General features: G+C 37.3%; 1 long non-coding RNA gene and 1 pseudogene across 1 annotated transcript in view; one reads left to right on the top strand and one right to left on the bottom strand.

Annotated features, from left to right (window-relative positions):
* LOC147824427 (uncharacterized) overlaps positions 1-15,726 on the bottom strand; it is a 73,739-nt gene that overhangs the window by 21,041 nt on the left and 36,972 nt on the right. The gene's annotated exons all lie outside the window — the stretch shown is intronic.
* Positions 695-12,384, top strand: LOC147824428 (protein FAM133B pseudogene; annotated as a pseudogene).

Raw genomic sequence — 15,726 nt, 5'->3', positions numbered from 1 at the left:
TCTGCCCATTAGAGAAATGCAAATCAAAACAATGCTGAGATTCCATCAACAGATAAATGGATAAAAAATGTATTTATACACAGTGAATTTATATACTCTTCCATAAAGAAGCATAAACTTGAGTCATTTATAGAAAAATTGATATACCATAAGACAGTAATGTTAAGTGAAATAAGTCAGACACACAAGCTTAAATATCACATGTCTTTTCTTATATGAGATACTGAAAGTATAAATGATTTAGGAACCAAATCTCAGATGGATGGTAGGAAACAGGTAGACAGACTTGTGGAGATGGGAAGGAGACCTAGGGATGAAGGAAGACAAGAGCAAGGGGAAGAGGGGAAGTAAAAAAGATCAAGATGTTACACATATGTGTGTGTGTGTGTGTACATATATATGTAATGTGTCCCCATAATGAATGAATTTCCCATACTGAATGTATTTATTATGTATCACAGACACAATTCCCCATAATGAATTCCTTATAATGAATGCATTTATTATGTATCACAGACAATATACAAATAAAAAGAATGGAAGAAGAAAAAAGAATCTAAATCAGGAAATAGTTGTACATCTGGGCTCATTACAGCGTTATTCACAGTAGCTAAGAATTTGAAGCAACCCAAATGTCCATGGACAAATGAATGAATAAAGAAAATGTGATTACACACTTACACATACAGGCACAAAGAGGATGGGAGGGAAGAAGGAAGGGAGGGGGGAGAAATATTATTCAACCTTAAAACATAAGAAAATTGTGGCACATACTACCAACGGAAATGAATTTCAAGGAGACACCATGCTTAGTGAAATAAGCCTGTCACAAAAGGACAAACGCTGTAGCATTCCACTCATATGAAGTATATGAAGCAGTAAAAATCATAAAAACATAAAACTGAACAGTGTTTAGCAAGAGCTGGAGGAGGATGGGAGGGAAATCAGGGTTAGTAGTATGAAGTTTCAGTGTTGCAAGATGAAAAAGTTCTAGAAATCTGTGGTACATCAAGGTAAATATACTTAAACTACTGAAACTGTACACGTAAACATGGTTAAGACAATAAATTTAATAATATGTGCCTTTTAATCACAATTTTTAAAAAATGGTTAAATCCAAAAGGAGAACTTTATATTTAAGTTGAATTTCACTTTGTAAGGTGAGGTTTATTATTCCTGCCTCTTAAGATCTTTTTGAATCTTTATTCTATCAACTTATTGGTGAAGGTTTTTTTTCATCAAGTTTATTGGTACATTTCAGGTAAACAACACATTTACATTTCTCGCTGGGAACTTGTACCTTTACATGATGCATCTTGGTTCTTATTTTTTCCCCATTTCCCAGCCCTCCATTCACCCCTCCACCCTTCCCTATTTACAAAGACTTTGTTTCCATTTTTCCTTTTCTCATGTTTTATCCTTTCCCTTCTTTCCTTTCCCCTACCCCTCCCAGTTCCCTTTCCCCTTTAGGCCTTTTCTTCCTATTTCACATTATCTATTACACATTTTGATCCTTATTTACACTTTCAGTTTCTCAAATCAGAGAAAGGTGAAGTTGTTCTTTCTATCTCCTTGCAATTCACAAATATGGTAAATATGCCTTTTAAAAAAAATCTGGGTCACTGGGAGATACATTGAGTTTTGTACTGCATTCTGTCCCTCTTTCAGATCTGATCTCTGTCTTCATCATGAAGATCATGTTTAGATGGTAGCCTCAGGGATATTTAGTCACACTTCATAGGAAACTCCAGATTGACACCCACATATCTGTCTTTACAGGGAAAAATCAACTTCTGTCTCCAAGTATTCCTCCTTTGGCATTCTTTTTCATCCAAGGCCACTGCAAGCAGGATATAGGCTACCCAATTGTGCCCTCCTCAACAGTCTTGAATTTCAGATCTACCATTTAGCTAGTAGTGCCTACATGACCTTAGTGAGTTCTTTGGTGCTTCTATACTTTATATTACCCATCTGTGAAATAGGGGTAGTAATAATATGTGATTAATGGGTAATGGTAGTAATTTAGCAAGTTATCTACCCCCAAAGGGAACAAATTCCCTTTTCATAATGTATTTTTGTTTCCATTTTTTCTCCTGGCACTGGGATCATAATGTATTTTTAGAGCTGGTATCATAGAAGGAGGGATAATAAAATTGAAGGGCTATCCAATTAAAGATATATTGAGGAAAAAGAAAGAGACAGAGAGATAGAGAAAGAGAGAGAGAGACAGACAGACAGAGACAGAGACAGAGACAGAGACAGAGACCAGCCTTTCTGGGAAAGAAAGACTTGAAGCAAAGACTGTTAACTTTAAAAAAGCAAAAAGCCATTTTGGGGCCGGGGATTTAGCTGAGTGGTTTTGCCGCCTGCTGCGCAAGCTCAAGGACCCGAGTTCGATTCCTAGTACCAAAAAAAAAGGCATTTTGTAAAGTGCCTATGGAGAGGGGCACCCTATAGCAGTGCTGGGGAACCTATGGCACACATGCCACAGTGGTTTGTTGTCATTGAAAGCTCTAAAAGGTTTGTCATCACTGCCCTGTAGGAACTGAGGGTTTCAGTCCTGTAAGTGCAAGGAACTGAATTCTGCCAAAAACCTGAATGAGATTGGGAGAGCACTTCAAACTACAGATGAGAATGTGGACTACCCAATATCTTCACTGCAGCCTATGGAACTTTAAGCAGAGGTCCCAGCCAAGCCATCTTAGATTACTTACAGACACTATGAGATAATATATGTTTGTGGTTCTCAGCTGCTAAAGTTGTAGTCACAGCAACAGAAAATTAATACAGCTAGCTATGTGTATTAGTCAGATTTCTGTTTGTGTGGCAGAATACCTAAGAATATAAATTTAAAGGAGGAAGGATTTATTTTAGCTCATGGTTTCAAATCCTTCAATTCCTAGCTGGTATATTAGTCAGCTTTCCTATCACTGAGACATAACACCCAACACTCACAACTTAAAGGAGGATAACTTTCATTTGGCTCACAGTTTTAGGGGATTCAGTTCCTGGTAGGTTGTCTATAAAGCAGAAACATCATGGCAAAAGGACATTATAGAGGAAAATTGCTTAGTTTGTTGTTGGGAAGTAAAATAAGAAAATTAGTGGAATAAATTATTTTTATTTAGAAAGATCATTCTACTCTGTGTTTAATCGATGGAGGCTCACAGCAGGAGAACAGTACCAGAGAAAAAGGGATGAGGGACCAGATATAGTACCCAAGGTCACAGCTCTATGATCCACTCAGACACACTCAGAAATATGCTCCACCAATCTTTTAGGTAGCCCCCAAGCCAATCAAGTTGACACAAACAAAATTAACTTTTACAGTTGGATGGCTCTATTGCTTTAGGCCTGTGTCAAGGCTGAACAACATGGCAGAAGAGCATGACAAAGGAAAGCTGCTTACCTCATGGTGACCAGGAAGTAGGATAAAAGAGCCAGAGAGAAAGTGCCTGGGGATCAGATATAGTCCCCAAGATCATATGCCCATAGGCCAGTGACAGCAAACCTTTTAGAGCTTTCAATGATAATAAACAGCTGGCTGTGGCACATATGCCATTGGTTCACCACCACTGTCCTAGACCCATTACCTTCATCTAGGCCCCACCTCCTATTTTCATTACCTCCCAATAGGACGGGGATTTAGCCTATTGGTTCCACTGCCTGCCTCGCAAGTGCAAGGTCCTGAGTTTGGTTCCAGGTACCTCAAAAAAAATTTTTTTTTCTGCTTGTTTTGTTTTGTTTTTCCAGTACTGGGGATCGAACTCGGGTCCTTGTGCTTGTGCAGCAGGCGGCGGAAACCACTGAGCTAAATCCCCATCGCCAATTGGCTTGTTTTGAGAAGTGAGTCCAGCCAAAGCCTACATGCTGAGGTCAGAGTAACTTGCACCTAATTCCATTTCCACAATTAAAAACTAGAAGGACAAGGATTTAATTATAACCATATATTTTGTCTATTCTGTTCCTAACTGGAGAGTACTTTGTCTTTTTCCTTTACAAGCCTTGCTTGCATTAGTATCTATAGTAACTGCACGACTGCATGTCTTCACACATAGTTCCCCTTTAGCCATAGTTCACCTTTACCCCAGTTGATTGCCAATAAAATCAGTGGCTTGGACTGACCAGCGCCTTTGCTGAATCAGCAGCATTGGCCATCCTGGCTTCCTGGTTTCTCTGTCTTTTTAGTTCTGTCTTTTAGTTTTTTCCCAGCCTTGCACCTTGGCACGGAGCAGGAGACCAGAACCTACTGCAGAGGTCTCTGATAAGCATCACCACGCCAGCTCCACCTCAGATCATTAGGCTTTAGATTCTCATAAGGAGCACACAGCCTAGATACCTCATAAATCACAATAGAGTTGGTGCTCCTATGAGAATCTAGTGCCACCACTGATCTGAGAGAAGGTAGAGCTTAGATAGTAAATTGATCAGCGGGAAGCTGCTGAAAATACAGATGAAATTTTGCTTGCTCACCTCCTGCTGTGTGGCCAGGTTTCTGCTGTATAGGTCTGTGGCCCATAGGTTGGGGTATCCTGAGCTATTGTACTGGAAATGGAAGTTTAGAGAAAGGATAAATATCTAAGAAATACATAGTAAGTATTAGGTGAGGAAGGTGCAGAGAATGTTGAGAAGGAATTAGGGATGACTTCCAAAGTTCTGGGTGGAGTTAAGGGATAGGTAGGTGGTGATGACACATATTCAAAGTGGGAAAAATAATTTTGGATTGTGCTTGCTTAGTTTGGTGCATTTGAAAATATTTACCTGGTACTCAGCAGAAAGTGTAACCAATCTGCCCTCTAGGGAAAAAAATATTTTTTAGTAGAGATCCCTAATCTATTTTTTTCTCAGGTCCTTTTGCAACTCGTCCTTTTGGTATTTTAATTTCTAAAGAAACCCCTCTGTAAACACTCTTCTCAGCTCATATAAAATAGCAGAGAAGTAATGTGTTTGTCAAAAGGGACATATTCCTCTGAAAAGAACATGCAGATATTGGCTCTAGGAGATCAAGGTCCGATTTCATTTCAAAGAGGGAGAAAGAGAGCAAAGAATGACTGCAAGTAGAAACCATGCTCTAAAGAAGACTTTCCTCACCCAGCATAGACTTTGCTGCCAGTTATCTCACTGTATCCCATCTTCTTTGGAATAAAAAACCCTTTGCACACCTGCGCATGAAAAACTAGCAATTTGAGACAAGAGCCCTCCATTTCCTTTTGAGCTAACTTTGAATAGCCCATTATCTTTCCACCAAAATTCTGTCTCCTGAATTTTGGGGGAGCAACAAACTGTATGAAATTTAACCTCCAGTAACAAAAGGAGTGGGACCCAGAGAAAAATCCGGAGCATTCAGTTTGTTACTGTTGAAATAAGAATAAATACAAAGAAAGAGTATTCATGTCTTTTCTGAGCTTTGAACTTTCCCATTCTGTTACTTAAAATGGATACTAAGTCAACTTATTTATTTCATATTGCTATGTGTATTATTTAGACTAATTTCCAAGACTATTGGAAACTTATTTTTTCCTCAAAGCTGTGCTGAGGTCAAACCCAGGGTCTTGTGAATCCTAGGCAAGGGCTTTGCTGCTGAGCTATATCCCTATCCCTATCCCTTATTGAGAACTCTGGTCAGAAGAGTCTTTTATATCCATACTGGCATACTTGATATGCAATAGGTAGTTAGCACTGGCCTCTTTAGTCCTCTACAACGGAATTACATTTTACAACACAGGGAAGCAGGGAAAAAAGGAGGAGAGAAGTAGAGAAAAGGGGAGAGAAGTCCTTGTGTTTAGACACGTATGAGAGGTACGTGGCCAGGGCAGTGGTGAATGTCTGTAATTTCAGTTATTGTGGAGGCTGAGGCATTGAAAATTCCAGGCCAGCTTGACAATTTAGTGAGATCCTGTCTAAAAATAAAAAATAAAAAGGGCTAGGGAGATAGCTCAGTGGTACAGTATTTCTAGGTTCAATGCCCAATACTGGAAAAAAAAAAAAAGGTAGTTTATGTAGTCTTTTAGGCTATTGTAAGGAGCACTGTGGCTTTTACTTGCAGGGGGAGAATATAAAAAGCAAATGATAAATACTGTAAACAGAAGTGAGGAAGAAGAATTCCTATGGGACTTCATAGGAAGTTCCATGCTGACTTACAGCATAATCAGCTTTGACAATAAAGGATTTGTTATGTGGATGTTAAAGTACCCAACATCTGAGTTCAGTAAATAAATACTTGTAGATGAATGAATAAATTATGTGTGTGCTGTTCAGACTGTGACATACTATCATACACGACAGTAGCATTTCATATCAGCAGTGTTTCTAGGCATGAATGTCATTCATTAGAAAACTGACATCAGTAAGCTGTCAAAAGTGAATCTTAAATTAGTTGCCTGGGACCACTGGAGGTTAGAAAGGAGAGCTCTTAGCTTTAAGAAAAAGTAGTTAAGATGTCTTCTGACTGGCAAGCCCTAGATGGCACTTCTTTAATTGACTGAGGTATTATGAGCACCATATGCTAAAGCACTAGCCAGTTCCTGCTGCCCGCAGTCAGACTTGCCTAATATTTGCCAAAAGTCCCATCTGCTCTCTATTCCCAGTTTCTTTACAACTCAGCAGCATGTTCAGTATCTTTAGGAACAAATGCAAAAAATCTCTAAGTATACTATTTTTTATTTAAAAATGAATTGGATTTAACTGGTTAAGTTTTTCAACTATTATTTATTGATCAATCAGCCAACTATTGATAATCAGGTCTTCTGCCTAAATATTTTTGAAAACCTTTTCCTACTATGTTGAGGAAATGGTATAGAGCTGTATATATTCTCATTTTTAATATCATTACTTATGCTACTGTTGTGGAGACACAATAAGCTAAGAATTTAATTTATAAAGGATTTATTATAAAATATGGAGGTGAAAGTCAATTTGTACTGAAACTTTAAAAGGGGGAAAAGGAAGGGCTGGGGACGTTGCTTAGTGGTAGAACACTTATTTAGTATGCACAAGGCCCTGCGTTTGAGCACCAGTGCTACAAAAAGAAAAAGAAAAAAGCAGGAAAGATTTTACTTTGGATTACTATTTTGGGAAAAATCAAAGTTCATTTTTTTGTACTTAATAGTTACTGGGCATCTTTAGTTTTGGTCAGTAACAAAAAATGTAAATTTTTTCATCATTCTGAACATTTTTTAAAGCCTTCTGTAATAAGAAATAATCTAGGTATTTAATTCTATACAATTTCTTTTTGGCAGTACTAGAGAGAAAAACCAAGGCCTTTGCACTGAGCTGTAGCTCCGAGCTTTTTCTGTTTTTTTATTTTGAGATAGGGTCTCATATATTGCCAAGAGTAAGCTTGAGCTTACAATCCCCTGCCTCAGTTTTCCAGAATATTGAGATTTCAGACATGTTCCATCACTCCCAGCATCCAGACAATTTTTAAAAGCCTGTATTGTTTAGTATGTTTTAAACTCTGCCAAATATAAAAGAATATAAAATGAGAAATTGACTTTCAAAACAAATTTTATGGTGCTTGGGAGCAAACCAAGAGCCTTGTATATGTGCATATGTGCACTCCACCACTGAGCTGCACCTAAGTCCAGAATATATATATATGGTCTCTCTGTGTAGTTCGTACTAGTTTTGAACTCACTATGCAGCACAGGCTGGCCTCAAACTTGTGGCAATCCTCCTGCCTCAGCCTCCTGAGTGCTGGGATTACAGGTGTGCACCACCATGCCTGGATGTCAGCCCAGAATATTGACCTATGAATTAGTTGTCATCAGACAAAAGTAGTTAGTCTCATGTTCATAGTGCTAGTATATATGAAAGTGAAAAAAACCTGGTAGCAATACAAGTAGGCAATGATATGAGCATATTTTGGTTTATTGTATAATTTTTTTATTGGTACTGGGGATTGAACTTGGGACTTTGCACTTGCAAGGCAGGCGGTGGAACCATTGAGCTGAATCCCCTGCCCTATTGTATAAATTTTAAAAGTGATAATTAGGAAAGTAGGAAGACAACATAGAAAAATGCTTATGATAAACAAGGCTAAATGGAAAAGGCAGTTTATAAAAGCATATGTACACTAGCGTTGCCACAATAGAAAAGTTATAAAAAGACTGAAGTGGAAAGTTCTCTATCACAAAAATTTTTAAGGAAAATAAGTGATCTTGAATCAGTCATTATTAAATATGCTAGCAAATATTTAGCCACCAGAAACTAACAGAGAAGTTTGAAAGCAGGCATATTTAAAAACAAATCTAATAAAGTAATTCTTCTGAAAAGAACTGAAATATTTCTGTAAATGTACCCTTCAATTTACTCTGCATGAAAGGTAGTTATTTTCTATACTAAATGGTTTCTCTTTAATTTCTCCAATGTTCTTTATATTTTTAGTTTTTCTGATAGTTAATCAATAGATCCATTCTGGAATTCAAGTTGGCTGATGGTGCATGGTTGTAATTCCAGCACTCAGGAGGCTGAGGCAGGAGGATTGCCACAATTTCAAGACCAGCCTGGAATACATAGCGAGGTCAAGGTCAGCCTGAACTATGTGGCAAAACCCTGTTTCAAAAAAAGAAAAAATGCAATTCAACTTGGCAAGGTACTTCATTGCAGCAATAACTGCAAACTAATATATATCCCAGATCAAGGAAGCAGTATTGTGCAAGCAAAACAGAGAGGCTATGATATTTATTAATGTTCTGTTTTGTGATTACCTAACTTAGGAATTTTAGAGGTAAAAAAGCATAAGCATGAGAATGAGTATTGCTTTTATAAATATTTTTCTATTCTTAAAAGCTAAAGATGTAATAAATTTAGGGTGAAATTACTTTTCTGGTAAAAATGTATCATGAATCAAAAAAATAAATGCTTATGGCTATTTTAAATCAATTAGATGAACGTTTTTATTTACTAAACTTGCCTCCCTAGAATAAAGTAGTTAAACCAATGAGTAATAACCATAGGAGGAAAAATACGTGTGAGAGATACATTATCTGTATCTTATGTATAACTTTGAGTAAGAAGGTTCCTGAACAAGAGCTGAGGTAGGAGTCACACACTGGGATCTATGTTTATCCGGATAGGATGTCACCAGGAGGTTCAACCTCACTCCTCCAATTATCACTGGGATGGCAGAAAGTAGGACCTGAGGCACCAAGTCAGTGTTCAGATGGCCCAAAAACATTGTACCTCCTGAAAGCCACTGTATTAGTTACTTTTGTCATTGCTGGGACAAAATACCTGACATGCACTGTTAAAGGAAGATAGGTTTATTTAGCTCACAATTTATAGAGGTTTGACTCATAGTCAGCTAGCTCCAAGGCAGGGTGGCATGGGAGATGAGCATCACAGAGGAAAAACAGTTCATGGCAGGGAGAAGACAGCAAAAGCAAGCAAGCGATAGCAGCTTCTTTCTGCCCCTTTTATATTCCATATTCTAGGCTACCCAGTTTAGCATGGGTGTCAAATCAGTGGACTGATTTAGTAATCACATACCCTTCATCCAAGCATCACACATTCTAGATCCAGCCAAGTCTGAAAAAGCCCCACCTAACTGCATGAGGCTTTGGGGCAACATCTAGACACATCAGAACAGCCACATACCTTGCAAAGAAAAAACTGTCAGATCCCAGAAAGCTTTCTAAGACTCAGGAATGAGGTAATGAAGGAGAAATGCTAGGTGTTTGGTGCCATTAATCTTTTCCTTTGTGTCTATGCAGTACCAGACATTAACTCCTATATGTATTAGGAGCAATAAACTATGGGTAGCATTAATTCACTTCTGTAGAGCAAAAGTAATAAATTGCAATAAATGTGAATATTTATATGACATCTTGGAGGAACTAGATGCAATTTAACAAGACTAGACCATAGGGCCAGGGATTTAGCTCAGGTCCAGAGTTTGATTCCTGGTACCAAAAAAACAAAAACAAAAAACCAAGACTAGACCATAGCATGCATGGCAGGTAAAGGTATATAGGAAAGGATACACAGCTGGAGAGGTTGATATGGGCAATGAGATACTTTGACATGGGAATCAGGAATAATAATGCATCATTTTGGGCATTTTTAATTTGATCAGCTTATGAGACATTAAGAGGAGATGACCAGGAGCCAGTTAGATATACAAATCTCTAGCTTAGGGTAGGGATCTGGGTTGAAGATATTGATAGAGAGATATCAGTATGAATGTCAAAACTAAAGACAGATAAAGCCAGGTAAAATGAAAACAACACTGAGAAGGACCTGTGGTGGACCTGCCTCTGCTGCTTCTCCGGCCTCCTCTCTCACTCTCAGTCTTACAGTGTGCTCAGTCTGGCACCATGGGAAGTGGAACAATCAGGTGGGAAGAAGTGAAAGACCAACTAGAAAAGAAAAAGAAAAGGTCTAAGGCTCTGGCTGAATTTGAAGAAAAAAATAAATGAGATTTGGAAGAAAGAACTAGAAAAGCACAGGGAGAAATTATTAAGTGGAAATGAGAGCTCATAAAAAAAAAAAACAGAATGAAGAAAGAGAAGAAATCTGGTAGGTTGGTAGGTATTCATCTTCTTCTTCATCAAGCTCTGATTCTTCCGGCAGTTCTTCAGATTCTGAAGATGAGTAAAAGGAACAAGCAAAAAGGAGAAAGAAAAAAAAGAACTGTTCACATAAATCTTCCGAAAGCTCCATGCCAGAAACTGAATCAGACAATAAGGACCGTGTAAGAAAGAAAAGTCAAAGGATGCAACTGAGAAAGAAAAGGACATTAAAGGACTTAGCAAAACAAAGAAAGCTGTATCCTGAAGATAAACCTTTATTATCTGAGTCCTTGTCAGAATCAGATTATATTGAAGAAGTATAAGCAAAAAAGAAGAAAAGCAGTGAAGAACAAAAAAAAGCAACAGAAAAAACAAAAAAGAAAATGAAGCATAAGAAACACAGTAAGAAGAAGAAAAAGAAGGCTGCTAGTTCAAGTTCTGACTCACCATAACATTAACAAAAACCAGATTCCCTTATGAAGAAACTGCAATGTTTAAGGAAATTTCAACTGTGAAAATGATGATATATTTACTGAAATGCATTTACTAAAATGAATTTTCTTGTTTTTAGAATTGTTCCTGGACTATTCAATAGCCACTCAGATGTTGCTATGTGAAAAGGCCATAGTTGTTGCTTGCTGCTTGAACATCTACTTTTTCTCCTCCAGTGTGTGATAACCCCTCAAGATAATACACTGCAGTCCTACTATTGGTTAAGATATTTGGGGAGAGGCCGGGGATTTAGCTCAGTGTCACCCTGCCTGCCTCACAAGCTCAGGGTTCTGAGTTCAATCCCTGGTATCAAAAAAGGAAAAAAAAAGATATTTGAGGATAAAGCTAATTTTGGGGGGGGGGTGCCGGGGATCGAACTCAGGTTCTCGTGCTTGCGCAGCAGGCAGCAAATAAAGCTAATATTTTTGAAAAGAAGTATCTAGTGGTAAATCAACAGAAATTGAATCTAGATACATCTTTAAGATGTAATCAGAAATGGCCAGATGACTCTAGTTAAATTTTTTAAAGTAGGGATTACATTAATATTTTGAAATCCTTACTCTGTAGATAGGTGTAATTTTTCCCCTGGTATACTTATATTTACCTCAGGAAGGAGCTTTTCAGGTGGATGGAGGGGTGGTTTGCTGTCCCTTTAGCCAGCGGAATAGTGTGCCTTTAGGCCGGAGATTTAGCTCAGTGGCGCTGCACCTGCCTTACAAGTGCAAGGTCATGAGTTTGATCACTGGTACAAAAAAAAAAAAAAGAATAGTATGCCTTTGATCCTCACACATCCTACTCTTGTGGACACGGTAGCCATGCTTACTGGGGAGGTCGGAACTGGGTACCAGCTGTCTCACCTTTTACTGAGCTTGCTGACATCCGTGGACTTTGTCATGTGCTGCTTTGAGTGAGCCAGAGAAACAGCCCTTTGCAGGGTGAGAAAGCCCCGGAGCTCTGGGTTTACCTCCACATCAATACCAACTGAATGTTTTTTAGCTTTAGAATGTGTTATATCATTTGAATTAATTCTTACACTTTGGCTTTGGAGAGGAATTGTTTCATGTAGACGCTGGTACTTTTTGAGCTTAATAGCTAAAGATTCTAAAGTGCATGCTTTACTTTGAGTTTTAACCAGTCAGGAAAATTTTATATAACCAATGATAGTTACTTTATTTCTTTTGTATGAATGTTGTTTAGGCTGCCATTTATAGCTTTTGTTAACTCTTTACTCTTGCTGTCTCAAGTTCATTACTATGTTTAATGGCACCCTTGCCAAGATATTTAGCATGTAAAAGGAGGTTTTGATTTTTTGTTTTTAAACAACTTCATATTGAAACTGAGACTTATAAACAAGTTGAGTAGCAGGCCTGGTATGCTGTATCTTTTTACATAAAGCTATTGCCAGAATCTTAGTAAATACAATGTTTTAAAAGATTGTTGTCTTTGCATATTAATAACAAATTATGAAAAGTTAACTTTAAGTGAGAATTGTATTATTGCTCTTCTTGTGTCATATTTTACTAAGATTTTGTACCTCGTATCTCTTATTGAATTATTAGGAATGTTAAAAGGAATTGATTTTTTATTTTACATTTTTATATAATCAGGTGATATGAAATATAATTTGATGTACAATTTTGCCTGTTAGAGAGGGTGTGCTAATTATAGTGGTATATGCACAGAACATTTTGGCATGACAAGAAGCTCAATAAATAGCTATTTTACTTAAAAAAATGAAAACAACACCAACATTTGATAGGCAAAGAGAGAGATTGTGGAAAATGGAAAAGAGGAAGAAAAAGGGATGAAAAAAGGATGATGGGTAGAGTAATAGAAAGAGGAGAAGGGGGAAAGAAGAGGAAGAAGAACAAGAGGAAGAGGAAGAGAAGTAAATAAAAGAATTATGTAAGAGTAGTGTCTTTGACTCAATGAGGGTCAAAGATAAACCATCTGTCTAGAGATTCATAAAGGTAGAGAAGGTGGGGAACCTGGCAAAATTTGAAAAATTAATCAGTGGGATATGAGGAGGAGAAAAGAGTTGGTTCTTCAAAAGAATAAACAAAGTAGTCAAACCCTTCGCCAATCTAACTGAAAAAAGCTGAGAAAAGTCCCAAATCAATGTAATTAGAAATGAAAAGAGAAATCACAATGGACATTGCTGAAATAAAAAAAGATTATTAACAACTACTTCATAAACCTATATGCCAATAAATTGGAGAATTCAGAAGAAACGAATAGATTCTTAGGTACATATGAATTACCAAAACTGAACCAAGAAGATTTTAAAGCCCTGAAAAATTCAGTAGCAGGCAATGAAATTGAAGCAGAAATAAAATCTACCAACTTAGAAAAGTGGATCCAAATGTATCCACTGCTGAATTCTACACAAACTTCAGGGAAGATCAAATACCAATACTCCTCAAGCTCTTTAATGAAACTGAAAGGAGAGAAGTACTACCAACATCATTCCTGAAAGCTACCATTACCCTGATTCCAAAACCAGATAGAGATCCAACCAGAAAAGAGTACTATAGACCAATCCCTTTAATGAGTACAGATGTAAAAATTCTCAACAAAGATACTGTCAAACAGAATGCAATGAATCATCTAAAAGATAATACATCATGACCAAGTAGGCTTCATCCCAGGGATGCACAAATGGTTCAATATGTGCAAATCACTAAATGCAATACGTCACAGAAACAGAAGCAAGGACAAAAATCACATGATCATCTCAATAGACGCAAAAAACCCTCTGACAAAATTCAACTTCCTTTCATAATAAAAACACTTTAGTAAATGTATATGGAAAGACCTTATCTCAGTCTTATAAAAGCCATTTATGACCAATCTACTGCGAACTTCCTATTAAATGGGCTAAAAACTGAAAGCTTTCCTTCTAAAATCAGGAATGAGAGAAGGATGTCCGCTATCACCACTCTTGTTCATCTTAGTAGTCAAAACATTAGCAAGAGCAATGAGGCAAGAAAAATAAATATATATGGAAGAAGTAAAATTCATTATTTTCAGATGACATAACCCTCTAGATAGAAGACCCACAAACATCTGCCCAAAGACTCTTAGAATTAATAACCAAATTCAGTAATGTAGCTGGATACAAAATTAGCACACAAAACCTCATAGCATTCCTATATATCAAAGATGAACCCACTGAGAAAGAAATTAGGAAATCGATACCATTCACAAAAGCATTAAGAAAAATTACCAATGGCTTTCATCTTACCAGTACCCAAAAGGCTTGTAGTCTGGATGGAGTAAAAGAGAAAAGGAGGCTTACTACTATTGCTTTTTTCTACCTTCCCTGCCATGAACTATTTTTTCTCTGCCATGCCATGCTACCTTGGAGCCAGATGACTGTAGACTGAAACCTCTACAAGGTTTGTAGCTAAAATAAACCTTTCCTCCTTTAACTTGTGGGTGTCAGGTGTTTTGTGCCAGCAATGATGAAGTAACTAAGATACTACTCAAGACTTAACTCATGTGACTTTCTAAATATTATAAAGTTTTAATCTTTATCTTATATACCATGGAAAATCATTCTTTGGGGGATAGAGGTCTATGAATTTTGACAAATAGAGAAGTTACATGACCACCACTCCAGCCAAGATGCAAAATAGTTCAGTTGGCCAAAAAATTCGCTCACATGGCCCCTTCATAGTCAAACTCCCCTCCCTCCCCAGTCCTTGGTGTCCACTCATTCATTTGCCTTCTCTATAAGTTTTCTTCCTCCAGAATAGCATATGAGCAAAATCATCCAGTATGTATCATTTGGGGGATTTACTTTTTAAACTTGGTGTAATGCATTTGAGATTTGCCTGTATTGTTATGTATAACAATAGTTTGTTTCTTTTTATTGCTGAGTAATATTCCATTGTATGGATCTAGAAGTTTATCTACTCATTAATTGAAGAAACTTTTAGTAGTTTTCTGCATTACTGATTATGAGTAAAGCCATTATAAACATTTTCTCAGAGGATTTTGTGAATATAAATTTTCATTTCTTTTATATTATTTGATTTTGAAATGTTGAAACAATCTTCTGTTTCTAGGATAAGCCTAACCCTGGCCATAATGTATCTCCTTTTTATACATTGCTGGATTTTTTTCCTTGAGAATTGAGACATTTATTAGGTTCTTTGTATGTTAGGTAATTTTCACTTATATGGAGAATATTTGGAATATCATGTAGCGAAGTGTTAGACTCTGGTCCTATTAAAACCCTTGGAGAATGTGTATATGTGTTTGGTGTGGACTGCCAGTTCCATCCCACTTTCTGTGAATCATGATTCTGTTAATGGCCTATGTAGTGCAGGCTGGCCTTAAATCCTCTATGTAGCCCGGTCTGGTCTCAAACTCTCAGTGATCCTCCTGCCTCAGCCTCCCGAGTGCTCAGATTATAGGCATGCACCACCACACCTACCTTTGGTCTGACTTCTGTCCTTCCTTGGCAATTCATAGAGTTAAGATTTTATTTTAAATGTTTCATTTAGAATTTTTTTCATTATGAAAATTAGTCCAAGGACCTGTCTACTTCATTATTCAGATAGAAGTCTCTTTTGGATATGCCATTTCAACAACCACATTCTAAATCTTTTAATGTGCTTTCTTCCACTCTGCTTGTGTAATACCATACCATCTCTCACCTTGAGACATAGTCTTGCTCTGTTGCCCAGAATGGCCTTGGTCTTCTGAGCCCCCTCCT

The sequence above is a fragment of the Heterocephalus glaber genome, unplaced genomic scaffold (genome assembly GCF_053883595.1).
Source record: "Heterocephalus glaber isolate CG9 unplaced genomic scaffold, H.glaber_assembly_v1.0 deba00001543, whole genome shotgun sequence".
Lineage (NCBI taxonomy): Eukaryota > Metazoa > Chordata > Mammalia > Rodentia > Bathyergidae > Heterocephalus > Heterocephalus glaber.
Note: the sequence above shows the minus strand (reverse complement) of the source record. Positions and strands in the feature narration are given on the sequence as shown.